Source organism: Symphalangus syndactylus, chromosome 8, assembly GCF_028878055.3.
Source record: "Symphalangus syndactylus isolate Jambi chromosome 8, NHGRI_mSymSyn1-v2.1_pri, whole genome shotgun sequence".
NCBI classification, from domain to species: domain Eukaryota; kingdom Metazoa; phylum Chordata; class Mammalia; order Primates; family Hylobatidae; genus Symphalangus; species Symphalangus syndactylus.
Genome location: NC_072430.2, coordinates 74267996 through 74283984, shown reverse-complemented (window position 1 = coordinate 74283984; position 15989 = coordinate 74267996). Strand labels below are relative to the sequence as shown.

Here is a 15989-nt window from a genome sequence, read left to right as displayed (position 1 = left end):
TTAGTGATTTAGACATTGAAAGTAACAATCCCCAGAGTTAGACTCAGCATAAACAGGTCCAGTGCAATTAACAGCTCTATTAAACATGCATATTTTAAATGGGGATTATCACAGACTTCAAATTTAGAATTCAAGCTATATTAACTTCACTATTTCCCTAAATGAAGCTCTTTCTTATGAAGAACAAACAACTTCTTAAGGGTTAATTGAAATATTTTATCAAATTTTATCAAACAGAAAATATTTTCAGCTGATATAACCCATCATTAAGGCTACAATATAAAGAGCTTTATTGCAAAAATCCAAATCCTTTTCTCTTCATCATTCTAGAGGCTATGTAAATAAACACAGCAGAAGATCATAGTCACAGCAACTGAATGCTCCCTGAACTTCATCCCATGGCTACACAAACAATTAAATTTTCTTTCTTTTTTTTTTTTTTAATTATACTTTAGGGTTTTAGGGTACATGTGCACAATGTGCAGGTTTGTTACATATGTATCCATGTGCCATGTTGATTTCCTGCACCTAAATTTTCAAATGACCTTAGGAGGACATGGTCTACAACAGAAAGGTCAGACCATCCACATGAAACAAATGTCTTCAATGAGAATTGTCTACTAAATATTTAGTACCTCATCCAGAACCTCTAGGTTGACCAAGTCATCCTCAAGGCAGTATTTTTCAGCATCTTCCACATGATAAGGTCTTCTGGTATGCATCCTCTCATGCCTAGAAATTTATCAAGAGAGTTTAAGCATTAAGACAGCAAATAATGTAGCAGAAAGCAGGCAGCAAGGATGGTTCATTCACAATCTTATCACATGGTATGTTCAGAGACTTCAGAGACAGGGACAGAAGTCCAGTCCAGGTCCCCAAGCTTTTCCTGCCACTGTAGAACTATTGGGATAAAGTGATCTCCATAGTTCAAGTCTACTTTCTGCCAGAGTGAGGAGTGTTACCAAATGGGCCCATCTAATACACATATTTGCTTTTCTTAAACCCCAAAGACAGCACTTCCAGAATAAACACCTCTGATTTCTGCTCAGTGTCAGGTACATAGTTCTCACTGGGGTGTAGCCATAAGTGCCTTACTTCCCTTGAGGTCCCCTTGCTCCATCTACCAGCACCACTCCCAACTTTTGTGATAGTTTTTAACCTACGTAACACTTTCAGAGATTAATATAGTAAATACCAAATAATTGATCATTGTTTATGTTTGTTCTTATTTATGTGAAATCCCTTTGTGACCCTTGTCCCATCCCACTTCTCTCTGAGGTGACCACTATTTGATAGGTTTCCTTCCAGTCTATTTTTAAATATTGGTCATATGCATATATGTACCCATGAGCAATATACAGGTTCTGTATGTTTAGTTATAAAAATGATATCATACTTAGGTTTTATACTGTAAGCTTACTTTTTTCATTAAACATTATGATTTTTAAAGTCTATTTATCTATCTATCTACCTATCTACCTTACCCACTTACCTACCTACCTAGTTCAGTCACTTTAATCACTGGGTATTATTATACTTTATGAATATGTACCTATTTATTTACTTAGTCCGATGGGGGGGTTGTTCTTTTTAAAATTTTATTTATTTATTTAGTAATTTTTAGAGATGGGGTCTTGCTCTGTCACCAGGCTGAAATGCAGTGGCATAGTCATAGCTCACTGCAGCCTCAAACTCCTGGGCTTAAGCAACCCTCCCCGCTCAGCCTCTCAACTAGCTGGTACTAGAAGTATGTGCTACTGTGCCTGGCTAATTTTTTAATATTATTTTTTGTAGAGATGGGGTTTTGCTTTGTTGTCCAGGCTAATCTCGAACTCCCGGCTTCAAGTGATCCTGCCACCTTAGCTTCTCAAAGTGCTGGGATTACAGGCATATGCCACTCTACCCGGCCTACTCAGTCCTATGTTGATCAACATTTAGGCTGATTCCAATTTTTTTGCTACTAGTAATAACGCAACACTTAAAGCTTTATACACATCTTTTTGTGTATATATGTGAGTTTTTCTCCTGGAGGGTACTGTTCACTAGGGATTTAAAAATCTTGTTTGATAATCAGTAATAATCTCCTCTGGTAGACTAAAATATAGCTCTTTAAGGTTTAAAATTAATTCAAGGTCAAAGTAGGGCTTCCCATAATTCCTTTCATTAACTCATCACTCCTCAGTGTGGTTTAGGAGGAAAGCATTGGCTAGAAGAACCCTGGACCCTAGTTTCAGAGCTGCGGGCAATGTGGTATGAGACACTCAGCAAATCCCTTAACAGCCAGTATATCAGTTTTCTTCATCTACAAATAGAACTACTCATGACTGATCTGTCTATCTCCTAGGTGGCTGTGAAAGCACATATAGTCATGGATACAAAAATGCAATGAAGTTGAAAACACGTACTAATTATTATTCTTACATCCTTGTTAAAATTTGGAATCAACAATTTGCATAACTACACACATTACTCTGAATATCCTTGACTAAACAAAGTCATACATAAACTGTCCTACATACTGTAAATTCACTAGCCCAGAAGCATAACTTCTTGGTTCTTCTCTGTCACTTTTATGCCCATCATCATCACAGCTTATGAGGATATCACCCACCAATACAATTCTATCTAGCTAGATCCTAGAAGCTGGTGTTGACTGAAAGTTTTATGGTAAGTACAAGCTAGAAGTCATGGAATCTTGATGTACACCCCACCCTTTGGTATGCATTTCACCAAAGTAGGTAAAAAGGAAGAAGCAAACTTATCAGCTCTGCATACTGAGTCTTGAGTTTATAATGCAATAGAAATGGCCAAATAAAACTGATTTCTCTCTTTCTAGCCTATTAAATCTTACCTTTCAATCTCCATCACTGATAAATTTGAAAAGGGATATTTGAAGCATGCTATTAGTCATCTCCAGTCCTAGAACCAGTTTTGCTGCTAATTCATATAAAGGTCCAAAGTAGAATGAAGCTTAATTTTTATTTAATCGAATCAAATTTATAGCCTAAGCATTTTGAAATTATTAAACAGAATTATCTATCTGTGACTTTACATACTGGTGACGGCAAAGAAAAATCAAATTGGTTTGTAATACAGATTTTTACTAAAACTCAGAGCTGCTGCCTGCCTCTAGCTAGCCATTTTGTTAAATAAAACAGCAGGAGGATACATATTTCTGATCAAAATCCCCTTCACATAAAACCTAAGAATAATTTTGCTTGAAGTTAATCAAAAAACAAAATACTGGCTGGGTACGGTGGTTCACGCCTGTAATCCCAGCACTTTGGGAGGCCGAGGTGGGTGGATCACAAGGTCAAGAGATTAAGACCATCCTGGCCAACATGGTGAAACCCCGTCTCTACCAAAAATACAAAAATTAGCTAGGCGTGGGGGCGCATGCCTGTAGCCCCAGGTACTCAGGAGGCTGCGGCAGGAGAATGGCTTGAACCCGGGAGTCGGAGGTTGCAGTGAGCCGAGATCAAGCCACTGCATGCCAGCCTGGCAACAGAGCAAGACTCCATCTCAAAAAAAAAAAAAAAAAAAAAAAAATTATACCACATTTTCATGAAATAATTAATTACCATGTTAAATTCAGCTAGTGTGTCTCCTTCCTACATTTATATCTTATAATTGCATATTCTGCACATCATTTGACAAAGAAAATCAATAATTAAAAAATTACCTCAGATCTGGTTCTGGTCAAGATAGAGTAAACCCTCTCCACTCCTCACTGAAGACAACTAAATACCCTTGTCAGAATGCATGGAGCAGCTATCTTAAGACTCCGAGAAGTAAATTGTAACAGGCAGACTGGGGAAGGAAGTCAGAATTCAAAATACCACCGAACCAATGGTGAGTTATCCAGGGTTTCTTTTTCCTTCAGTAACTCCTGACCTGGATTTAATGGCAGCCTGAGCTACATACAGGAATGCCAAGCTTCACATTGGATGACATTTTTATAGCCAACTAAAAATGGAAGTACGGACAAAACTTTACTTGCAATCTCACAAATAGATGCAGTCTAGTAGAAAGTTTTAATTTTCAATGTGAATATACACAATGCAATATCACTAGGATCAAAATTGGTATCTTCTGAGCCCAAAGCAGATTGTATGCTATGCCAATCTGTCTCACAGATATAACTTCCAAGAATCATGCAGATGTTGTCTGTAAATCTGAGCTTGATTCTTGTAAAAAATCTTCCCCAATAATATTGCATTAACAAAAAATAACTTTTTAAAAATTTTAACTGCTATTAGTAGCAACGTGTGACCTCTTTCCTTGCTTACAGGCGATCAAATTCTTTAGAAATATTTTCTCCTAAAAGTGAAGTAGGCAATCTAGAAGTGGATATAGATGCAAGACTTCTCTACTCCGATAAAGACCACTTCGTTTTCTCAACCAGAAAAAATATATATATGTGTAGCACTATTTCTGTCTTCCCCAACTAGTGTTCTTTGGAAACTGCTGCCCACTTAACTTTCCTCCTCTGGCTGTAGGGTTTGGAGGGTCTATTGTAGAGAAAAAGCATTATTTATTTCAATTTTTATCTCCTTTAAAAACATTATCCTAGACTTTGCATAAGCTTATAAAAAGTATTACATTGTTTTATATTTCTCTATTTTTAGTTGAAATTAATAAAAATAAATTTGGTTTAATTTTTTTCAATTTTATTGAGTTAAGTGATTTGTGTCATAATAACTATAGATCTTAATTTCCTTTAAATTCACATGCTCCATCTAGTGCCCTGCTTGAGAATAGGACCTATTATCAATTTTTGCTGAAGAATTCCTCGTTTAATGTGAAAATTACAGATCTCCAACTAAAAGCTACTTGGATTGAGTATTCCAAAGCTCAGAGGAGTGGAGACATAGATAAATGAATGGATAAATGGCAAAAAACATTCTACTAAATCAAAAGTATGTGGTAAAGCACTGTAGTTTTAATGGCTCAGAAGATGTTTTCAAGTTCCAGTAAAGTTTATATTGCTTTTCTTAGATTTCCTACTTGTTTTTATGAGTCTGTAAGTATGTTGGCTGCCAAGGCTGGCTTCTCAGACAAACAGAGTTTGCGAGTTGGAGCTTAGAGGGAAAGTCTTGGCTTGGACTGGTTCCTGGAGTTTGCTTTTGGTGTGGCAGTGGATGGGAGAGTGTGGAGAGCAGGACGGGCCTTAGGTTTCAGGGATCAGGTAAAGGGGACACTGGTGCCTGAATCCATGGATCAAGTTGGGTGAGAATGAGGGCAAGTCTGTACCATCAAGTCCAAGGAAATGGGTGCAGCGTAAGAATAGAATCTGAAGAATGGGAAAGACAGAGCCAGAGGTAGAGGCTGGGAGTTCCCCTAAGACAACAGTGGGCATAGACGAGGTAGAGGATGGGGGTCTTTGTTCAAATGTTTGGCCCAGCCAATGAGTGGGAAAGGAGCTTTAGAGGGCACCAAACTGGTTCAAATACTAGAGGAATTATTCTCATGAAATAAACTCCTAAAGAAGTGTTGCAGCTTTCGCTCTACTTTAATCTCTATATCTGCATTATGGTTAAAACCATTTCTGTGTCATTGTTCTCTAATATCCCATCACTGGGCCTGCTAGCTTCTTTGTTTGAGCTGCTAGTCCTATGAACTATGTTGACAAACATATTTTGCCCCAAAGTGACTCATTGATCAATTAGCCTCTTTCTGTCTGCCAATTATGCCTGTGGAAGTGGAGGCTTCCATGTAGGTAGGTACAAACAGGGCTGCAAGAACTTCACGTAGGTGAGACAGGATACGCTCTTCCCTTCACTCCCCAACTATGATGAAGAACAAATAATAGAAGAAGGTGCTCTAAATCATAACTCAAACATGAGAAGGAAACAAATTCTTCTAGCTTATCAATTCAGCCTAATAATAATAACAACAAGCAATATGCTCGTGAGAGGTTAATCTCTGCACTGAGAAATGCCTGATGGCTTCTTCAAGAGAGTCACCCTGTGTCAGTACCATTGTGAAGGTCACCTCTGCCTCTGCTCCTCCACACCCAGGATAAGAACCCTCTCCCCCATCCAAGAGTGGAACTGCAAGAAGTGGAGAATGACTATCACTGTTACCAGATTCCAGATGGAAAAGGAAGTAAAATTTGTTGGGGATAGAGGCAAAAAAAAAAAAAAAAAAGAGAGAGAGAGAGAGACAGAGGGAATAAGGAAAAAGGTGCAGGCTCAAAGATGTCAGTCCTCAAGAATCTAGGACAAAAGCCTCCATGGCCATAGAGAGAACTCAGGGATCACTCCCTTATCACTACATTCAATGGATTCCATATAAGAAGGAAAACATTACTCAAAACTGAGAATAGAGTACTGTTACTACACCAGGGTCAGTGAGGTTGAATATTTCTTGTAAATCTTTACTTCCATTCAGTATACCTTTTGATAACAGAGCCAATGAAAGAGGGACTTTTATTTTACTATAACTACATAATAATGGACCTCGAACGAGAAAAACAATAGCAGACCACTGAGGAGTGACATTATTCTACTGAGAGTCAAATATGGACAGAGATAGCAGCTGGATACCTTTAACTACATGAGCTGTATCTTGACCCTGAACTTAAGGCTATGTCTTTCAAACAATACAATGCATAAATTTTAAAATAGGAGAATTGTTTGGGTGGAAATTATTATAGTATCTGCCCATTTTTCATCTAAGCACAGTTTTGGCCAGAATCCCAATAAATCAGCATCTTATCATTAATCATATTAAACAGTATTTGATATACCCAACTTTTCTAAGTGGCAAGAATCAGTAACACCAGCATAAAATTAATATTAACTAACTTACTCATTTGTAGATAGACAGATATAGGTATAGATAGATAGCAGATACTAATTATAGCAAGGTGTAGATTTATTTCTTCTGTTAGGAAGATAAAAGGATCTTTAACCTCCCGTGTGTCAAGCTTCTTCAGCACTTTATGAAGTAATCTTTCTGCAGTTACTCATTTACATAAGAACCCAAGAACCCGTTAGTGTATATAATATGGGGTGCTGTGTATGTGTGTGTGTGCATGCATGCACATATTTGAAGGTAGAAGAAGAAGAGAGTGAGCAAGGATTACTGGGGAAAACTCAGCAGTTAAATAGTGAGAAATCTGTTTTTAAAGGTCACTGCTGCAGGTTGAAAAGAAATCAAAGGCTGAAGTCATTGTTTTAATCAGCCTCAGGCAAATTGCAAGGGCAAAATTACAATCCATTAAACGGAGCAGGAAAAAAAAAAAAAACCCAGCAACTTAATTCTTCTACCAAGTAATACTTAGAACAGATCCTTGGCATTTAGGGTTTAACATCTGTGGTTTCAGCTAGTACCAAGCCACCTGCAGGGGCACGGTATGCTGTATCTTGTATTTTACTGAGGTTCAAGTTTGAGTTCATGGTCGTGGCAGAGACAATCGAGTCCTTTCCCTGCCTCCACTCACATTCCAGAGAGTGGTTTCACTCTTCTCCCAATAACCCTTGTAAAATGATAAAAAGCATGGTTTCAATCTACTTCTCTGAACTTTAACAGTGAGATGACATACCAGATGATACTAATGAATTCAGGGATTTGTAAAACTGGTTTGGGGAAGAAGTCTTTTTGCAGATCAAGGAAATAGGTGCTGATATAAAGTAAATGACCAAATAGTTCAAAAACACCTCCAACAGATTAAGTAACAATGTACCTTCAGCCCATTGTTCACATCGTTTTAGGGCTTCTTTAGCCCTTTAGGGCTTACTCCTTTAAAAGAGTAAGACTTGGATTAATAACTGCTCTATTGTACCTGAATCAAATATATGCATTGGCAAAATTATAATTTACTGGAAAAACTTAAATTCCAATGGTGTCATACATACACTATAATCAGCATCAGGTAATGGTATCTATCAAATCTCAAATAGTACAATATCACTTCTCCACAGGTGCCTCTGCTGTCCTGTATCTGTATCTGTTGTGTGTGTGTGTGTGTGTGTGTGTGTGTGTGTGTGTGTGTGTATGTGTGTATGTATGCATATATATATATAGTGAAATAGGGATGAATCACATCCTGGCTTTCCAAAAAGCACTCAGAAAAGCCTGAATGGTTAGACCCAGGAGAGGTGAGACAGGGGACTAACAATCTCAAGCCCTCCATGCACAGTACAGCTTCTGCTCTATGTGAACAAGCCCTCCATGATTCTTAGCCTTGCTCTTGAATACTCTTGAATATGTGCCATAACTGAGATGGACCACTTCCCTGTAATACTCTTGTCCCAGCACTACCTTCCACGCCCTCACTGTGACGGAGTAGGGAAACTGTGTATTCTCCCTGCTCCCCTCTGTCTTTTCCCAACCATTGCTCTCCCTAACCAGTCTCTCCCTTTTTAAAAGTTCACATCACACTCTGATATCATCCTTTTCGGCACATGATCCCCAATTTTCATTTCTCTCTACCTCTTCCCCTGATATCAGTCTTTGGTTTTCCCATGTCCCACCAATCACTTTGTTAACTCTTCCCACATTCTGATCTAAGAGTTCCTCAACTTGTCAACACTTAAAAAACATTTCTTTCTATTCCACTGAAGTTGCCCACAAGCTCAGCTATCCCTAGTTCATAATTATCTATCAAAAGTTCCTAGGATCTCAGTTCTACAATCCCTTTTCTCATCATCCCCTCACTGAATCTGCTCTTCATCTTTGTTGTAATAGCCAGTCCAGGGACTAGATCAGCCTCAAAGTCAATAAGCCAGTCTGATGTCACTTTCTTCCCTACCCCTGAAGATCCCAAGGCCACTCTTCTACTAACCTCGATTCCCTTGCTTCCTTGCCCACTCATCATGTCCACTGAAGTCAGTCTCCAGCCTGAAGAAGATCATAACGTCTGCTTTCTCTACTCCTAACTCCTTGCTGCTAAGAGTTAATCAAGATGACAGATGAGAAAGGCGGCAGTGGTGATGGTGCATTTTCTGAGAGTTTCTAGTGCCAAGTGCTGTCCTGAATGCTCTACATGCATTATCTTAGACACTGATTAACTTCACTACAATAGGATGCTATTCAGTTACATTCCACCTGGGTTTTCTATGCTATTAAGCAATCATGATGTCGATCTTTAATTGAACCTTTATCATATTCCTCATAGTGACTATCTCAAAGATTTAACGCTTCCCTGGAGTCCACAATCCACTCCCAACTCTGAAACCTTGCTAAGTTTTTTTTTTTTTTTTTAAAGGCCATTCAACATGAATTTCCTCACAGTGCCTCCTCTCCTCACGTAAGTTTTCTGAGTACTTTTATCTAACCTTTCTGTGTCTTTCCCAACTTAGAGTTTCTCTCTTTCTAAAGTCAACCTTCCTCTTAGGCCCCTGACCCACTCCCTCTTGCTTCCTCCATTGCTTCCTCTCTCTTCTGTCTTCATTGTCTCCCTCTCTAAATATATCCTTCCCCTTTACCCGTCCAAGTGTTCCCCCATCCTTTAAGAGCTTGCATTCTTCCCTGCAGCCCGGCTGAAACTACCAACTTCTCTCTCCCCTAGGAAAAGTACTAAAGTGGACAGAACATTCCTTACCTTTGCAGGAATGGTAAGAAAGTTTTCCCTGTAGGTTATAGGTTTCATTACTCTGTATCAGCTCTCAAATCCAAAAGAGTTGCTACAGCTGGAGGGCCCAGGACTGCTTAGACCATTGAAGAACTCTCTTTTGGGCAGAAAGCTGGAAGCTTTGTGTAATACCTGGAAGTACTTGGCATTGCATTTGATAGACTATGAAGATGTGTCTTGCAATTTCTACATGATTCCATTGTGAACCAGGCCAGGGAGGCAGCCCAGTTTGGGTAGGCCCCAACATACTTCTCTGTTTCCCTAATCTCCCTCAATCAATCCACCACTAAGTCCTGACAATACCATTATTTTAATATCTGCTGCCATTTGTAATTACTGTGATCTGCTCACTAGTCTCCCTGGCTGCAGCCTTGCCCTGCTTCATTCTCCATACTGCAATCAGAACAACTTTCTGGAATTCTTCAATGGCTCCCTAGCGCCTAAGAAACAAATTCAAGCTCCTTAGGCCCACTATGACCTGGCTTCTCTCTACCTTGTCTCTCTCTCCCACCTACCCCATGCCAAGCTCCTGCCATGTCAACTAACTGTTCACCAGATTCCCCAAGCTCTCTCTAGCCCTTGTGCCTTGCCCTTTCCTCATTGCTCATTCTTTCCCCTCTACCCCAAATAACCCCCTTTCCTTGACTATCTTTGTTCTTCAGGACAGTTCAAGGATCATCTACCCAGCAGCTCCAGGGCATCTTCCCCTACCATCCCAACCCCGGATTGACTTAGGTGTCTTTCCCAGGTGCTCTGGGAGGTATCCCAGGCATTCCTTTATCTAGGTACTTTTCATGTTGAGCTGTTCTCACCTGATTCTTGTCTCTATCACACGCCAGACTATTAGCTCTTTATCAGGAACTGCATCTGATTTGCCTTTGTAGTCCCTCTGTTCAGCATAGGGCCTGACACATACACACGTATAAATGCCTCTTGAATGAATAAATTAGATGTTGAATAAGAGATAAAATGGGTCATTTTTAACATTCAGTACCTCAGTAGTGTTTATTTTCATGATCTTTTACAATAAGTAAAAAGATGAATTTGCATAGATTATGGGCAAGAGGTAGTTAGTGTTAAAAAGAAATGAAAGACTCAGAATTAAGTAGACCTTGTACACTACTTCTACTACTACCAACATTTATGGAGGTTGCACTATTCTAAGCATTTTGCATGTATTGACTCACTTAACCCTCCAAATAACCCCCATTTTATAGAAGAAACTTTGGAAGAGAAAGATTAAAAACTTATCCAGTTAGTGGCTGGCCTGAGATCCAAACCTGGCAGAACAATAGATTTTTTTCTTTCTTTCTTTGTTTTTTTTTTAAGACAGGGTCTCACTCTGTTGCCCAGGCTGGAGTGCAGTGGTGCAATCACAGTTTGCTGCAGCCTCAAACTCCTGGGCTCAAGTGATCCTCCCATGTCAGCCTCCGGGGACTACAGGCATGTGCCACCATGCACGGCTAATTTTTCTTTTATTTTTTATTATTTATTTAATTTTTTTTTAGTAGAGATGAGGTCTTGCTATAGTGACCAGCCTGGTCTCAAACTCCTGGGCTCAAGTGATCCTCCTATCTCAGCCTCCCAACGTGCTGGGATTACAGGTGTGAGCCACCACACCCCGCCAAGCCAGTGGTTTTAACCACCACATTGCACTGCCTCCAGGTGGCCATAACTGTGTAGAAAAATGATGAGTGGGTAATTTGGCCCCAGTCATCTATATACTCACCTCAATTTTTCTGTTTTTTTTTTTTTTTTTTCTGCTTTAACTTGAAAAACCACAGCTTTAAATATATTGACTTATCAGCATGGAATGATATTTGAGAGTTTTTCCTGGTGGGCTGAAAAACATCTATGTAGCCAGCTCCTTGCCAGTTGCTAAGAGGAAGTAATCGTATAAGAGAGGTGGCAGGTTAAGTGTCAATTACGTGCACTGTGTTTCCTTTGGAATTAATTTTCCTACATCCTAAGGAAGTGACTGTTTAAAATGTTGATACCTTTTGTGAGGTTGTATTTTTTTTTAATGATAGTTCAAAGAAACACAAACCACTGAGTGAAACTCAAGATTACAAAGACCCTGTGAGAAGCCTTTGCCACCACATGAGGCTTCTGACATCAAAGGAGTTAACAAAGATAAAGAGAAATTAGAGAAAGGGGATGAGAGAGGGTGGTGTTGCAATTTTCTATGGTAAAAGAAGAAGGGTTTTGGGTTTTTTTTTTTTTTTTAGACAGTGTCTCACTCTGTCGCCCAGGCTGGAGCGCAGTGGCGCAATCTCAGCTCACTGCAACCTCCGCCTCCCAGGTTCAAGCGATTCTCCTGCCTCAGCCTCCCGAGCAGCTGGGATTACAGGCACCTGCCACTACGCCCAGCTAATTTTCTGTATTTGTAGTAGAGACAGGGTTTTACCATGTTGGCCAGGCTGTTCTCAAACTCCTGACCTTGTGATTTGTCCACCTCGGCCTCCCAAAGTGCTGGGATTACAGGTGTGAGCCACCGCACCTGGCCTGTTCTTTTTCTTTTTGAAAAAAAAAAAAAAAAGGCAGAGAGAGAGAGCGTAGATCTGGATAGGCAAAGTCAGGCCAATGAGAAAATCCAGATAACTTGGCAAATTAAGTCTTAGAAATCATTCCGTGGCAAATCCCAGAACAGGTAGACAAGGAAGAGATGTTGAATTTGACTCATACCCTTTAAATGTTGGGTTTGTTTTTTGCTTGGTTTGTATTTTCTTTTACTTCGTCTTCATTTTTGGTGGTGGTGGTGCTGTGTGTGTGTGTAGCTGGGTCGTAGGGGTGTTAGCTGGTGTATAGGAACCAAAACAAGGGAGAAAAGAGATTTCAGCTCCCTGGGGCTTAAGCACAAGTTCCTACCGCTTCAAAAAGACCCCAAGTCACAAGAATTTCTCTGCATTTCTCTACTCTGTAGGGAGGCCGTAGAAACAGAAAAGGCAGTGGAAAAAGGAAACAAGCAGGAAAAAAAATTCATTCTGAGCTATCCAAAAGGGAACCTGGTGGCGAAAACACAGCAAAATATAGTCACCTTGAAACTACACCTCCAGCTCCAAAAGTTCTGATGCCAATGTTTGGCTTTTTGATTAGTAAAGTTTTCTGTAGAATACATGAATATTTTCAGAACTTGTAACTTATGATATTTTATTTTCTTCACTTCCAGTACTTTGAATGTTCTTTTAATAATAATGGACTGGAGCTTATCTACATCCTAGATGGTTTCATAAAACCAAATAATTGCTGAGCATAAGAAGCAGGTTTATTTGCATTTAATTTTTTTTAAAGAGAAATTCTGCCACCCTCTGGACAGAAATCGAAGATCTATTTCTTAGAGATTCACCAGGGAATACCGTTTAAATAGCACTTGCCCCTGAAAATAAACATTTGTATAAAAATCTACCTTCTAAAAAAAAAAGAGGATGAGGTAGGGTAGGAATCACAGTTACTTTAGACAGCATAAGCAATACCTGAAAACTGTTACTTAAAAATACTAAATCGACTCTAAGGAGTTTGAAACTAAAGAGAAAATGGTCTCAGAGCACATTAGAGAAACAGCCTCCAGTGTTTAGCTCATAATCGTTCCAAAATCACTTTACAGCCGATATTACTGCTCTTCAGTCTACAATGGCCAAGTAAAGGTGTTTCACACAATGTCAGCCACGGTTGCTATTAGTAAAAAAAAAAAATCCAAATTTCTGTTAAATGTAAATATATATATTTGTTGATTTTTTAACTAGAGCTAACTGAACACCAGGGCAGAGTAAGATTTCAGCCACTTGAGAGAAATTGGCCGTAAGAGCACAAATGGGCAGTTTGTTTCTGAAGCTCACCTGCTCTCATCCACTGGGCATGGAGTACTTAATGTCATGTAAATAAAACGCTTAAAAATGCAGGAATGTGATAACTACCAGTAATGCTGGGCAAATCAAAACACATGACGTGACATTTTTATAAACAACCACAGGGAGAAAGAAGAAAGAGAGTACAGTACCTGGTTTTAGCAACAGGATTTTGATGCTTCTGGTCTTGGAGAACCTTGGCCAGCTGTTTTTGCAGAAGCAGAACCTTTCCATGTACTCCTTTAATAAATGGGTGGTCAAGGAGATGTGTGACGGAAGGTCGCCTTTCAAAATCCTTAATAAGACACCTGTTTGCAAAAACCAATAAGCAATCCAAAGCACAATCTTAGACACCCTGTTCCCATATGAATATGGGAGAAGGAGAGAAGGTAAAAGCTCGTTTATAAAACCTGATCATTGGTTAATGATACACAGCTCTTTCTTTATTAATATGTACCAGAAAATAGAAAAATAGTAATTCTCTATTAGTTAAATTGATTAAAACATCAGAAATCTGTCTTAGTTTGTTTTAAGCAAAGTTGAAAACACAATTTGTACCATCAACTTGAAGTACTCAAAACACTGAAAATATAGACTGCTCAATTTTCTATCCACATTTTCATTACAGAAAAATATTTTCAGTGGAGTCAAGTTGACTTGTATATACACTTTCTTTTAGAAATATGTAGAATTAAATACTATCACCTCAATTAAATCCTAATATATGAAATGCCCCTTGTTTAGTGGTAGGGAAAAGGCCATCTAGGTGTTAAAAGGAAAGAAACTAATCATAAAGAAACCTTCACAGAAACTTTGGTGCTTGATTTCTAATGTCTTCGGAAGAACCAGAAAAACCACAGAACAGGAAGTGACTACAATATAATTCAGATGAATTGGGATAGAATTATACAAACAGGGAACAAAAAGTCCATTCAAAATGGTAAAAATTGGGTTACATTTAAACTCTCCTGTGGTTAATTGGTTAAAATCATACTGGCATAACTACTTTCTGTTTTAGATTCAAAATCCTTTTCAAAGCAAACAATGATTTAGTACATTTTGCTGCACCTTCTGTATTATTCAAGATGATTTTGATACAGGGAAATTTCTAGTGAAATTGAATCTGATGAATATCCCTCCAATTGCCATCACATTTCTATTCTGCGTAGCTGCCCTTGGCAAGAAGAAGAAATTTTAACATCCACCCTTTTAAGCTATCAGTCTTTAGCCCACATTGGAGGCTTAGGATAAATGGATGCCATTCTGCCTACTCCATGAAATAAACGTCTTTAGTTTTCTCAACAGTGGCATGCCAGCAACATCTAACATATAACATATTTTTAATGAAATTCACTGACAAATGGTAAAAAAGTTCAGCCTCACCTTGAACATCTTTTCAAAACATTTAAGCAGAGTTCCTGAAACAATCCTCAACAGTTAAATTTACAAAAAAAGCTTTAACTTTTGCAGTTTTCAGTTCAAAACACTTTCATAACCCTTACCTTCTAGTCCTGAAAAGATATTCAGTCAATTTCCCAGTCAGTCCATTTTAGAATTGATTCAGGGGATTCCCTATCTATTGGAACTGGAGCTTTCAGCCAGAAAAGCCAACAGAACCTAAATTATCTCCATTCGGCTGCTTGCAGGACTACAAATACCACCTCTGCCTTGCCATGGGAAGAAATTCATCATTTGACTTTTATAGGTTCAGGGCCTTTTGTATAATCTATTATTTTTCTGTGAAAAATAAAAAATCAGTGCATATGCTTTAAAAAGACTGTGTTCATGTCTTTACATCAGCAATCTTCCCTTGATTCCTTGTATATTCATCTCTATATGTAACTATCAAAGTTAATATGCTTTGATATTATGCAAAAATGCTAATAACCATGTTTCCTGAAAAAAGAGGGAACTCAAGAGGTAGTTATACTGTCAGTAACACAGATGTACGGCCCAGTCCTCCTAGCATTAGGAATAGTGTATAAAAACTCCTAAGATAAATATAGCCCCTATGTCCTCTGAGAGTTCCTACTGAAGATGCACCTGGTAGTTTTGCACACCCTCAGGAACCTCAGAGGGAATGGGTAGTATGGGAGTCCAGGACTGCTGGATCTGAAGCTAAGCCTGCTCAGTTATTTTTTTTTTTTTATTTTTTTTTTTTTTGAGACAGAGTCTCGCTCTGTCGCCCGGGCTGGAGTGCAGTGGCGCAATCTCGGCTCACTGCAAGCTCTGCCTCAGTTATTTTTTAATAAGTCACATTGTGTCTGTTTCTCATCACCAAATAGGCATATCAGTATTGAAGTATTTCCCAAACATGGGGAGAGATATTTCTTGTTTCCTCACATAATATTCATCCCACCCATCTCTCATCCTCCCCACATTTTTTTTTTTTTTTTGCTTTCTTCCTGTGTTAATTGTTGAAGTGTCATCTGACTACTAGGAAATGCTCATTGAAAAGAAAGAATGAACAAAAGGACCAGGGGTCCCTCAATAGCCTGTTGACTAGTGGCGACACTTCAAATTAGTAAACACAGGAACAGAGGCTGAAGATGGGAGGAGAGAAT

General features: G+C 38.8%; 1 long non-coding RNA gene across 1 annotated transcript in view; it reads left to right on the top strand.

The window, feature by feature from the left end:
• Positions 1-15989, top strand: part of LOC134737343 (uncharacterized) — a 36942-nt gene that overhangs the window by 16835 nt on the left and 4118 nt on the right. Inside the window, exon 4 of the long non-coding RNA XR_010122171.1 lies at positions 9215-9256. This is a non-coding gene — a long non-coding RNA (uncharacterized lncRNA). The remainder of the gene's footprint in view (positions 1-9214; positions 9257-15989) is intronic.